The sequence below is a fragment of the Crinia signifera genome, chromosome 3 (genome assembly GCF_055691185.1).
Source record: "Crinia signifera chromosome 3, ASM5569118v1, whole genome shotgun sequence".
Taxonomy (NCBI): Eukaryota; Metazoa; Chordata; class Amphibia; order Anura; family Myobatrachidae; genus Crinia; species Crinia signifera.
Genome location: NC_139219.1, coordinates 209,006,960 through 209,020,445, shown reverse-complemented (window position 1 = coordinate 209,020,445; position 13,486 = coordinate 209,006,960). Strand labels below are relative to the sequence as shown.

The following is a 13,486-nucleotide window of genomic DNA, read 5'->3' as shown; positions in this document are numbered from 1 at the left end:
CAATAATCCGTGACTATGGGCCCTATTCTAGTTCACTCTTTCTGACAAAATCCTTCTTAGATGGACAAAACCATGTGCACTGCAGGGGGGCAGATGTAACATGTGCAGAGAGAATTAGATTTGGGTGAGTCATTTTGTTTCTGTGCAGGCTGCTTTACTTTTACACTGCAATATAGACCTCACTTTGAAGTAAAACCCCACCCAAATCTAATTCTCTCTGCACATGTTACATCTGCCCCCCTGCAGTGCACATGGTTTTGTCCATCTATGAAGGATTTTGTCAGAAAGAGTGAACTAAAATAAGGCCCTATAACTCACAGTTGGGCAGATGTATGATCAGACAATATGGGGGAGAAGGGTATCAGCGCACGTTATGTGCACTGATACCGCTCCCCCCCCCATGTATGACGGCACCAGCGTGCGGTAATGGACAGGGGTGCTATGCTATATCGGCGCTGCTATCTAAGGGCTAGATTCCTGCTTCCCCTCATTAGCCACGTGAAGCAGTTAGGGGATACCAACAAGATGTACTAACATCTTGCCGGCCGAAGCAGGGGAGTGCTAACACCCCACTCCTGGAGACAGCGCATTCAGTTAATACTGATGCGCCGTCTCCCCCCCCCGGCCGGCTCACTGCGCATGTGCGGGATCTCGCTACTCTCACAAGATCCCCAGCGCAGCTCAGAGCCAGCAGCAGGGACAGCGCTGTCCCTGCTGTGGGCATAGGGCTCCGCCGCCTGCAGCTGTCGAAGTCGATAGGATAAATTATGCTGGTGCGCAGTACGGAATACCGTAGCTGCGTTATGCCCCCTGCCCCACACGGCCGCGCGACAGACACCTGCTCGGCGGGTGTCATAGATCAGGGGAAGCGCTATCCCCTTCTTTAGCGTATATGCCCTTGATCACCACTTCATAATTCTACCCCTAAATGATAGCAGGCTGAATGTATGAACAGTCAGCATCGCTGACCGTTCCACCCGCTGCTGCTTTTGGCTTCGCCAGCAACAGGCAGGCGAAGCCCTATCTAAACAGCAGGGACAGCACTGTCCCTGCTGTTAGCTCTGGGCTGCACTGGGGATCTCACGTGAGCAGAGAGATCCTGCGCGTGCCCACTCGAGCCGGCCGGGGGACAGGAGACAGCGCATCAGTGTAAACTGATGCGCTATCTCCAGGAGGGGACATCGCCGGAGGGGGGAGTTAGCCCTCCCCCGCTTCAGCGGACAAGATGTTAATACATCTTGTCGGTCTCCCCTCCTGCTTCGCCTCGCTAATGAGGTGAAGCAGGAAGTATTATAGCGGCGCCAGTGACAGCAGTTATAAATACTTTTTTTTTTTTTTTTATAGGCAATACATAGCTGTGACATTTTTGAAAATACTGCAAAAATCAGGCACAAAATGTATTGTTCATGTCAGCACTGCTGCCTTTTATTATACATAAGACCCTTACGCTTGAACAGATGATTTTCTAAGTATACGATGCAGTGTATTTGAAAAAAATAAGGATGGATACAAACTGCAAGTCACATTGTCCTTTTTCAAATCAGATATGCAGATTCTTCATAGGTTACAGTTTAAAATAGGTTACCCATACTTGCCTATAGGGTCATTTCTGGAGGTGGACAAGCTGTGCAGCCGTTCGGTGCGCCGCACCTGCCACCACGTGACTGCACGGCTTGTCCGCCACTGCTATAGTCCTCAGGGTGCAAGCTGCCCCATGACCCATTGTAGGAGCTGGAACAGCCTGGGGTAGCGAGTTGCACCACTCACCTTCGCCGGCTATTCTCTACTGCCAGGAGCTCCCCTCTGCTGGCCCCCAGCGGAGGGGAGCTCCTGGCAGCCGCGATTCTCAGCTAGTTTTTATTTTTTCCATTTAATCAGTGAGCGCGCCATTAACCCCCTGGGCAATGAGCATGTTAAATGCCATGGCAACGAGCAGGAAATCCCCCATGGCAATGAGCATGTTATCACCCCATGGCAACGAGCAGAAAATCCTGCATGGCGATGTATAGGTAACTCCTGGCAACTACCATGTAGGTAAGATACACTTATGTGACATAGGGGGTTATTCTGGTTGATTCATAGCAGGGCCGTGTTCGCACGGAGACCAATACTTTTGTACTGCCCATGAGCATTTCTGCGCATATGCATACGAAGGATCGTTGCACCCATAGCGAACAGACTCGCCGGGTGCATGCACCCAGGACAGCGGGTGGAGAGGGGCGGCGGGCATCTCCATTAGCATATGTGAAAACCCAGCATTTCATGGGCGTTCTCATGCTAATGAGGCCATGACGTGGGTGCAGGGATGGGCAGCTGACACCACTGGATGTCAGATGCCCGGCCATTTCCTTCCCAGCATGCACGCATATGTAAGTGACTTCAGAGTCATTTTTATATGCGGGCACTTTAACCATCATTCAATGGTCCCTGACCATCGAATGATGTGGGTGGATCCCTCTAGGCTGCGAATGGAAATTACTGGGTAACATCCATTCGCAAGTCCCTGTGAGCGCATCGCCCTTGTGAATGGGTGGCGCCAGCCTTGCAAGGCGGGGTTTGGTGGACTTGCAAGGCTTCGAATTCACAGCCTTGCGAAACAACCAGAATAAACCCCATAATGCAGGGGTTCCCAATCTCTTTCTAAACACGTCACCCTAGAGTATCAGAATTTTTCCAGGCGCCCCTAGGCCCCCCAAAAAATATATATCAAATTAGTAGATTGTGTTTATATGTGCTTATTAGGTTCAGTTATGTGGTAAAGGGCAGGATTTGATTCTGATTTTAGACATTTTATTATTGGCAGCCACCAGCACTGGTTTTGTCCAGAAATAATTGATCATAAATAATTTGAATTGGTCCTGGACGACCAACCCGAGACACCCCAGGGAGCCTAGGCGCACAGTTTGGGAACCACTGCCATAATGTATTATGGACATCACAGTGTGGGGTGTAATGGGCATCACAATGTAGGGTGCAATGTGTAATCGGCATTACAGTGTGGGGCATATTGTGCAATTGGCATTACACAGGGGTTAAAGTGAGGGGGACCTCCAATGGTGAGGTGGAACATTTTAACCTCCACATTGGCCCTGCACAGTTATTCTCACAGAAAAGCATTCTAGTTTGCAGGGGGATGCCAAAAACCCTACCACTGGCCTGGTCTCTGCCTAATGGGGGTAGGGGGTAAATAGGTGGCACAGAGAAATGAGTTCCCCCACCTCTGCATGACCGCTTTAAGACCTGGCATTACACAATGCAGTGCATGCATGCTACATACAAATAGCTACAGAAGTTATAAACATGGTATAAATACAAAATATTGTATGTTGTCAAATAGACTCTTAAAGGACTATGACTTTTAGGGACTAGTCAGCATACAAAAGATGGGTAGATTTGCGACACTTCCGATAACGATATCAGCACCGCTCAGGGATAAACAATCTAGTGCAGAAACCAGCGGCTCCGAAACTGGGTGCCACAGAGCACTTGCAGGGGTGCCCTGGGTTGGTGGTGCAGGACCAAATCAAATTATTTATGTAATAGGCAAAACCAGGTGCACATGGCTTCCAATCGTAAAATATGTGGAATCCACTCTCTCACCACCTCAATTATCCTAAGGATGACAGATAAACAGTTTATTTAATGTCATTTTTTTTTGTAAAGTACTAAATCAGGGTTGCCTACCTGACCCTCTCCTTCAGGCAGAAAATGCTGTTCCTGGACGTCACTGATAATGTATGATGGGAGCTAGGATAATTGATAAGAAAGGTGTTTCCCCACAGGTGATGTTAATCATACATTTCCAGGGAAGGCCAGGAACAGACAATTTTCTCCTTGAAGGAGAGGGTCAGGTAGGCAACCTTGTACTATATATGAAAATATAGTCCTAGGGGTTTCACAGACAATAAAAATTCAAGCAGTTGTTATATATAATATAGCATACTTGCCTACTTTTTAAAACTAGTTTCAGGGAGATTATAGTTGGCAGTAGAACTTTGCACAGAGCCCCACTGAGGGGGCGTGTCATGCTCCACTTAAAGGGCATGTCTAGTTATATATATGGAGAGATTGTGAATGTGGCACCTAGAAGCGTGGGTGTGTACTGCTTAGGGTTACCACCTAGTCCCTTTAATTCCGGACACATGTTAATTACACAGGTTCTGTGGCAGTTTAAAATCAGGTGAAGTGGAGTCTTGAAGTCAGCCAGCCACAGAACCTGTGTAATTAATATGTGTCCGGAATTAAAGGGACTAGGTGGTAACCCTAGTACTGCTACATCTGAGAGGAATCTTTTAAAATGGCTTATATACAAATGTAGATGAGCCCCAAAGCAGTTAGTAAGAGCTACTATACTTGCTAAAGTGCTGGGAAATGGTGCTGATGATATCTATTGCTCATTACTTTTGCCTGAAAAAAAAAAGTAACAGTGTAATGTGGGCTATGTGAAATGAGGGAGATTGCTAGACTAATGAGGGAGATTGCTACTATTTCAGGGAGTCTCCTGCAGAATGCAGGAGGGTAGGTAACTATGCAATATAGTCAAAAATTATCTTGCAGCATGTACACACCTATAGGGTGCATCAGGTGCCAGCAGTAGTCAGGATCACCTTTGTATGGAGTACAGGGTCACTTTCACGGCTGGTTATTTAGCATTCAGAAGTAGAATACTCAACATCAGTATTTGTGATAAAAACAGAACTTGTGGTTCTATATGAACTGGAATAACGTGGGTAGTGCATTCTGTTCAGACTAGCCCTGGGAAGTGAATAACCTGATTGCTGCATGGTGTAGGGAGGACCGCAGCTTCTGCCTGGCTAGTGACACGTATATAACTGGACTGATAGTAGGCAGTGAGTACTCATTTCATCAGTTCATTTATACCTGTAGCTGATTACTTTCTGCACTTTAATACAATAGAAATACTAATTAGCACAAACCACCTAGTAACTTGTTAGATACCAAAATGTAGCCAATGATAAATTACTCACAGAGTAGGAGCAGGTCAGCAGCAGCAGCTCTCCTTTCTCCTTGGGATACACAGAGAAGTCTGTAGTGAGACTGGAGCTACACAACTGTTGCTTGTCTGGTGAGGGGTGTATCCTGCAACCACATCTCTCACACTCTTTTTAAAGGGCAGGCCAGTTTACTCATAATATTGCAGCAAATAAGAAATCTGATATTTGCAGCTGCACAGAAAACAACCTGGCTTGGCTGCAGTTTGCTTCACATTTATGTCCTAATTCCAGTTAATTCTTAAATAACAGTAAAAGCATGCTGTAATATGAGAACATTTGTTGAACTTAAACAAAATCTAAACTACTTAATCAAATTGACAAAAATGGTTTGTGTATCAAATGCATACATATAGGGTGACCAACTCATCCCTTTAATCTGGGACACATATTAATTACACAGGTTCTGTGGCTGGCTTTCACCTGGTTTTAAACTGCCACACCTCAAGACTCCATTTCACCTGGTTTTAAACTGCCACAGAACCTGGGTTGGTCACCCTACATACATCCCAACATGACCCATTCCATGAGAGACACAATGCTCTGCTCCTGGACTTCCCTCTTAATGGGGGGATGCTCTAACATCTGGAGCCCCGGGCCTTACCACCCCCCGTATTGTTACTAATTGTATATGCTACTAGTAAAGCAAAGGACAGCTCTTGCATTAAGAGCTGTCCTTTGTGATGCGGCGCTGTCCCATGTGCAGAGTGACGATGTCTGGCATGCTGGGAGGGATCCGTGATGGATCTGTCGGTACTTGTTTCCTAGCACGGCCACACCGATTAGCAAAGGGGTGATCGTGTCGGAAAAATCGCGTCGGTCGCATCGCATGCGATGCGACCGACGCGATCGACCCGATTTTTACATAGAATGAAATGTGAATAGGGTCCCTGGGACCCTATTTCACATTGGATTTAATGTAAACTATTCCCCAGACCCCCAATTTTAACCCCTGAACGCCACCCCACAATTGACGCCAACCCAAAGCGTGGCGAGTGCAGCAAGCCTGCGAGGGGCGGCGGTGCGCGTCCTCCGACCTTTTCATACCCCTACTATCCACGTCGGCGTGGAGTTGAGAATATAAAGTGTGGCGAGCCCCGTGAGGGGACGCGTATATCTTCACAGGTATGCGCGTCCGCTCGCCTCGCTGCGCTCGCCACACTTTATATTCTCAACTCCACGCCGACGTGGATAGTAGGGGTATGAAAAGGTCGGAGGACGCGCACCGACGCCGCTCGCCACGCTTCGGGTTGGCGTCAATCGTGTGGTGATGCTCACAATGGCCTTGCATAACCCATGACTGGGCCATATACAATGTTAAATGGGTCATATTGGCCCATTTCACATTGTTCCCTATGTAAAATGGACTTAATCAAGTCCATCTCATCTTGTGCCATTATAATGGCACAAGACCGACCCGATGCTCCCGATTTCAATGTTAAAAATATTTTAACATTGAAGCCTATGGCAAAATCGGGGGCATCGCGTCGGTCGCGTCGGGGGCCATGTTAATGCTCGCGACCGACGCGATGCCCCCGATTTTTCCTTTGCCGGCAAAATGGACCTGATTTCAAAGGAAATCGGGTCCATCGCGGGCATCGTGTACCTTAACTTAAAGGTACACGATGCCCGCGATTGTGGCCATGCTAGGAAACAAGTACCGATCTGTCAAACAGCGATGCGAAGAGAAGCCCATAGACTTCTACGGGCGATTCCCTCCACAGCGCTGACCCGGCATTTGGGTTTCAGAGCATGTGAAAATGCAGTAAAAACCCAATCATTTCCCTCACCTGTGTTTAACAGGTTAATTGATAAGAAAGGTATATTACCACAGATGATGGAATAATAAACTAAGAGCAAAGCACTGTGTCCCTCCTGGAGAGGGAGGTATGCATAATAGCAATATGGCATGGTTGCCTACCTAACCTGTCCTTCAGGGAGACAATGCTCTGTTCCTGGACTTCCCTGGTAATGTATGATTGCCATCACCTGTGGTGAAACGCCTTTCTTATCAATTACCTAGCTCCCCACAGGTGGTAGCAATCATACATTACCAGGGAAGCCCAGGAGCAGAGTATTTTCTCCCTGAAGGAGAGGGTCAGGTAGGCAACCCTGCCATATGGGCTGGGTCAGAGGGTCTCAAACACTGTAATCAAGGCACAACAACAGTCCAGGTTTTAACTATATCCGTGGGGGTGCCGGACAGTTTCCCAACAGTCATTACCCTGACGTCGGGATCCCGACAGTCAAAACCCCGACACTCGGGGTCCCGACGGCCACCGGCTATTCTCCCTAGTGGGGGTCCACGACCCCTATAGAGGGAGAATAGAATAGGCGGCGAGCGTAGCGAGCCACCGTGCCCGCAGCAAGCCCACAAGGGGCTTTGTTGCGCTGCCCCACTGTCTGAGTTCGGCCAGCCAGGATCCCGACATCAGGCTTATGACTGTCGGGACCATATACCACACCAATCCATGGCTCCCGTGGTGTAACAATGGTGCCACAGACTATACCTTCCGACATGACCCTTTCCAGGAGGGATACATTGCTCTGCTCCTGGACTTCCCTCATAATGTATGATTACCATCACCTGTGGTGGAACACCTTTCTTATCAATGAACCTGTTCAACACAGATGATGGTAATCAATCATACATTCAGAGGAAAGTCCAGGAGCAGAGCATTGTGTCCTTCCTGGCATGGGTCATGTGGGGAAGTATGACAGACCCCATGTGGCTTGGGGTCTGCAGGGCACCCAGAAAATGCCTGGCCCATACCTCCCAACATGACCCTCTCCAGGAGGGACATAATGCTCTGTTTCTGGACTTTCCTCTGAATGTATGATTGCCGTCACCTGTGCCAAACAGGGTAATTGATAAGAAAGGTTGCTTCCATTCTGCCGGGTTCACGGCTCTCACCTGAGCCTCACTCCCCCATGACAACAAGCATTAAACGCCCTTGGCAGAGCATGTAATCCCCTGTGGTAATCAGCATGAAACCCACTTGGCAATGAGCATGTAATCCCCCATGCAATGAGCATGAAACCCCTTGGCATCGAGCATGAAGACCCTGGCATTGAGAAAGAAACTCCTAGCAATGAGCATGTGAGTAAGTGGCACTTATGTGGCATTATATGTAATGGGCATTACAGTGTGGGGCATAATGTGAAGTGGGCATTATGGTGTGGAACATAATGTGTAATGGGCATTACGTTGTGTGGTATAATGTGTAAGATTCATTACGGTGTGGCATAATATGGCCATGTAAACTTGCGAGCAGGGCCCTCCTACCTCTATGTCGGTTTGGTTCTACCCAGTTTGTTTAATCACCATTGTTTCCAATTGTAAAGCGCAACGGAATATGCCTCGCTATATAAGAAACTGTAAATAAAATATTGTTACGTAACCACTCCTCTAGTTTCATATGACACATGGCCACGCATGCACCTATGGTGCGCACTTATAGTACCACTAAGAAATAGTTTCTACTTGCGCCACTGTGGGTATAGACCAGAGATGGCATAGATTGACAGACGAGCAGGCAGAGCACTGTATGGGGGTATACAGTGGCTGGGTCAGGCAAATTCATGGAAGCCGAGGGCAGTAACCTCTCAAGTCACCAGCTGCAGGTACATGAATAGGGGAGGAGGCTGAGGAGGCACCCGGGTAGGAGGAGTCGGGAGAATGCTACAGCTGCTACTCTGCTAGCCTGGTGGCCAGTGAGCAGCAGAAGTACCACCAGTCTGCACATGCACCCTCCCTTCCCTCCTCCAACCTGCCCGACCCCATGGCAGCAGTGATTAAAAAAAACGGGGGGAAAAAACAACATTTTTAGAGGGTGCAGTGGGATTGCCTTGGGGCTCCCCAAGCTGCCGTGCCCCATAGCAGCTGCATTCCCTCACCTTCTATAGTTACACCCAGGGCTATGGAGTCGTTAGATAAATGTTCCGACTCCTCGACTCCGACTCCTCTGTATTAATATGCGAATGTATTTGATACATTCCTTGAAGGAAAGAAAGGCAACATACATATTATTACTACAGAAACTAGAGGCTGGGAAGCCAAAAGTCTACTGTATTGAACAGTTTAAGCAAATGACAAACACAATGAAGTTTTATTATTTTTTTTATTAATTAATTAAATGGCTGGATAGTAGCAGTAGGCATAAACATCAGGAACAGGAACTTTACCAGTTCAAAGATAAAAACCACATTATTTGGTTGTTTTGGGAACAAAAACAAAGCTTATCTATATGAACCAAAATCAAACTCTGTAAAACCTAGAAATGGTTTATATTAAACTTGAAATGTAGTTATAGGCTTAGCAAATGTATAGATAGACAGTTTCTTCCAGAAACACGTACACATGTCTACCCTCATACAGACAAGCAGGCATGCAGGTTTTAAAATAAATATAAACACGAACAGTTGAATCCAAGAAGCTGTTCCATCAAGTCCTTCTAAGCTCTTATAGCTATAGAGAAGAATCTTCACTCAATAGGAAAGGTTCAGAAGTGTGGAGCATGAGTTCCGCATGCTTTGTGACGACAACAAAAATCAACGAGCCACAATCTCCACTGGTTTGCTTGCTCGTCACCGTTCAATTCATGGACACAAGGAACGATTTCTTTACCGAATCGTTACTGGCGACGAAAAATGGTGCCTGTACATCAGGATTCAGTATATAATCCCGGCGGTCGGGATCCCGGCGTTCAAAATCCCGACGCCGAAATCCCGACAAGGGGGGGACGTGGATCGCCCCCCCTTGCGGACTCGCTGCGCTCGCCACGCAGCGGGCCCGGTGCCTCGCTACGCTAATTTATTCTCCCTCCAGGGGTGTCGTGGACACCCACGGAGGGAGAAAGTATCGGGATTTCGTTGGTCGGGATTCTGAACGCCGGGATCCCGACCGCCGGGATTTAAACTGCATCCCGTACATCAATATGAACCAGCGTAAGGAATGGCTTAACCAAGGTAAACAAATGACCCTGCGCATGAAACAAGATCTTCATCCGCGTAAAAAGATGTTGTGCGTATGGTGGGAGAGCTTGGTTGAATGAATTTTTCGAGTCTACACCAGGTGATTTCTACCAACAAGGTATTGAAAACCTTATTGAACGTTGGAAATAAGTTGTAAACTACAAGGGAGAATACATTTATAAGTATTGGTGCTCCGAATTGTGCGTTGCGTTCCATATAGTGAAGCACATGAAAAGCATGCTTTTTCACGGTCACTTAACGTGTTCGTTTTGCGGTTATGTGAGGCACTGCATGCATTGGTCTTTATTCTTACAGTAGAGAAGTCATTAATTATAATTTTCGGAGTCGGTGCATTGTTTGCCGACTCCAACTGCAGGTACTCGAAATTTCCTCCGACTTAGACTCCTCGACTCAGACTCCACAGCTCTGGTTACACCACTGATGGGTAGAGTGTTAAAATTCCAGTAAACATATTGGATTGCAGAATTTTGCAGTGAGAACCCCAAGTCCAGGTTAAGGTGGCCATTTTTTTTTTTTTTTCGTTGAAAGTTGTGTAATGAACATATCACCTGTTTGGTCAGGACTCTCAGGGGATGATATATAAAAGCCTTTGGAGAGGCAGATCAGCTTCTGTCATTTCATTGACTGTGATAGATAATTAAGTTAGAAACTGATTGGTTGAATGCGGATAGTAGTTTAGTGCGACTCTACCTACAGCTGGTCCTGGACTGCTGCACTGCTGACACGGTCAGCAATAACACAGCAGCATTAAGGGGCTCATTTATCAAACCATATTTGCGGCTAAATCCCCGAAAACACCCGTTTTCAGGGTTGAGCCGCAAATATTAAGTATCTCCTAAATGTATCAAAGGGGGATCTCCGATCCCTGCTGCGATCCCCCCTGCACCGCCGCATCCCCCATAGGTTTCTATGGGGGATGCGAAGCTGCCCGATGTATTAACATCAGGCAGCCCAGCTTCGCATCCCTGGGCTATCGCCATTCTGTGATGGCGATAGCCCATTGTAGCCTATGGCTGTGGGATCGCACTGCCGAGCGGGGCAGTGCGGTCAGATGGATCGGCGCATTACAGCGCATGCACAGACCCCCCGGCTTCTGGGCTTCACAGGGACAGGCTCCTTTCGGAGCCCTGTCTCTGCACCCTTCTAATCATACATCCAAGCGGTGTAACTCAACACCGCAATGCGATGTCCGGCGATGCCACTACCCTAAAACTTTTGAAGGTCACACAGCTCACACAAATGATTCAGTATGACTCATTGAAATGCCGCTGGCACGGGATGCAAATGCTGACAGTGAATGTCGGGTCACGGCCTCATCACCCATTGCACCACCAGGGCTCCGTGGAGCAGGTATCCCAAAACACTAGCTGACTGTGTAGCCCGGGGGGGGTTGTCACATGGCACTGCCCCCCAAGCCCAACCCGCCACTGCTTATTTATTCAGTATAGGCTTGGACTCTTAGGGGTCTTGTATATGAAGGGTCTAGTTAGAAAGGGTCAGCTTTAAATCAATAGCAGCGTTATACTGACGTAAAATAGAAGTTAAACAGAAGGCAAACGACAAAAGAACATTTCTACAAAAAGTCTGCATTACAATCAGAAAACTCAGGCTCATTATGTGGCCTCTCCTTGCCTTTGCCATGAGAACACCTGGACCAGGCCAACCACCCCCTACAGCTGAGAAGACCAGGACTGTTCCCAGGACTACACCTCATGAAAAAGTTTCCGGTTACTGTGGAAACGAAACGCGTCGACTTCACTTCCGCCTGTCATTTCCGCTTGTGGGGAACCTCCGTGGCCGTGCAAAGCCGAATAGCTGCGCTCCTTCTCTCTTCAACTGGAGCCGCTACCAGCCAGCCCAAACGAATTGTCTCAAGCCAGCAGAAAGCGCACATATTGCTCTAATCACCGCCGTCCTTACAGGATCCGCTACATATGGCAGACTCTCACCTGGGGCTACCAATAATCTGCCTTGTCGGGTCGAGCCGTTGGAAAAATCCGGCTCCCCGTATCCTGCTATCTACATACTCGAGCGGAGGGTGAGATATTACATCCATTTTACGCTGGACTGCACATGCTTGCTAATAACAGACTATCTGGCGTTTATTGCTTGATCGCTAACCAAGCTTACTGTGCCCTAACTGACTGTTTTGCGCTATACTAACCATTGGCTTGCCTGACATTCACCTCCTATTAATCTTATTGGAATTTACCCCTCATTAACCTTTATAGTGACAGATACGGAGACTCTCACACCAACCACTATTTCAAAGTGCTTTATTATTGCCATTGGGCATATTTCAATTATATAGTCTTTGATCTTTCTAACTTGATAGTTTTATATGCATGTTTTTCTTTGTCAATGTCTTATATGTAATTTGTGTCATTTATACTTTATGCCTTCCTTTTTATATACAAAATATATTTTTACCTACAGTGTGTCCAGTGATCATTTTACCTGGTGGGCTTCACACAACAACTAAGAAATTATACCCAGCAGCGCAAAGTGTTTATTTCTTTGTTCCCTGTCGGGGGCAAGCCTACATAGTAACACTTCCAGCATATGTGAATGTGCTCCCCACTTTCGCACACCCACCCATTCCGCTCCCAGACCAGGATATTTATTATTTATGGCCAAAATAATGATTGCCAAGTTTCCCCCTTTTTGTGGTCCCCATGCAAAGGTGTTTTTTTTGTTTAGGCTGTCCCCCCTCCCCCCAAACAGTGTACTTCCACCTCACAGTGTGCTATTCCTGTAAGAACACTACACAGATTGCACATCCTGCCAGCCTTGACCTACGCAGTGCACCCAATGGTTGCCTAGGATGGTTCCCCTGTGGGCAGGATGTGCTTAACTTGGATGTTTCCGTGCAAGGTATGTCAAGTTATCCAGCATGGTGAGAAAATTGTGTATCAAAGACTTTTGGGCATAAGTTCCCATATAGATCTATTTACAATCTACTATTGTAAAGCGCAACGGAATCTGCTGCGCTATATAAGAAACTGTAAATAAATATAGATCAATCACACCAGGCTGCTCAGTGTTAAAAGTAATCCTCTAAGAAAAGTGCAGTATTGTCAGACATTAGCGTAAATGTTTCTATGGCTTCCTAAGCCTTAGGGTTGGTACACACTAGAGCAAAATCAGACGATTTGCCGTACTGGAACATTTAGTCTAGCTCGTGTATAGGCACAATTGTGCGCTACCAGGGGATACATACGACATCCTCTGCACTGCCTACTGCATGGTCAATCAGACAATATCGTATGCAATTTTGTGATCATGTATTGTGTACGGCCAATGATTTTATCACTTAGTCTGATTTGGCATCTGTACAAATTCTTCAATTAACTAGTGCTCGTTTTATTGTGCAAGTAAGTTTAGTTTATATAGCGCATGTTCTCCAACAGGACTCAAAGGCATTTTACAGACATTAAAAACAATGCACATAGGCGGTTATTCTGGTTTATTCACAAGGC

The 13,486-nt window shown here is 46.9% G+C and overlaps 1 protein-coding gene across 1 annotated transcript in view; it reads right to left on the bottom strand.

Moving 5' to 3' along the window:
- The window catches only part of LOC146064155 (glutathione S-transferase A4-like), a 56,926-nt gene extending 51,792 nt beyond the window's left edge, over positions 1-5,134 (bottom strand). Inside the window, exon 1 of the mRNA XM_083177339.1 lies at positions 4,989-5,134. The gene's annotated coding sequence lies outside the window, so the exon portion shown is untranslated. The remainder of the gene's footprint in view (positions 1-4,988) is intronic.
- Positions 5,135-13,486: the final 8,352 nt, after the last annotated feature.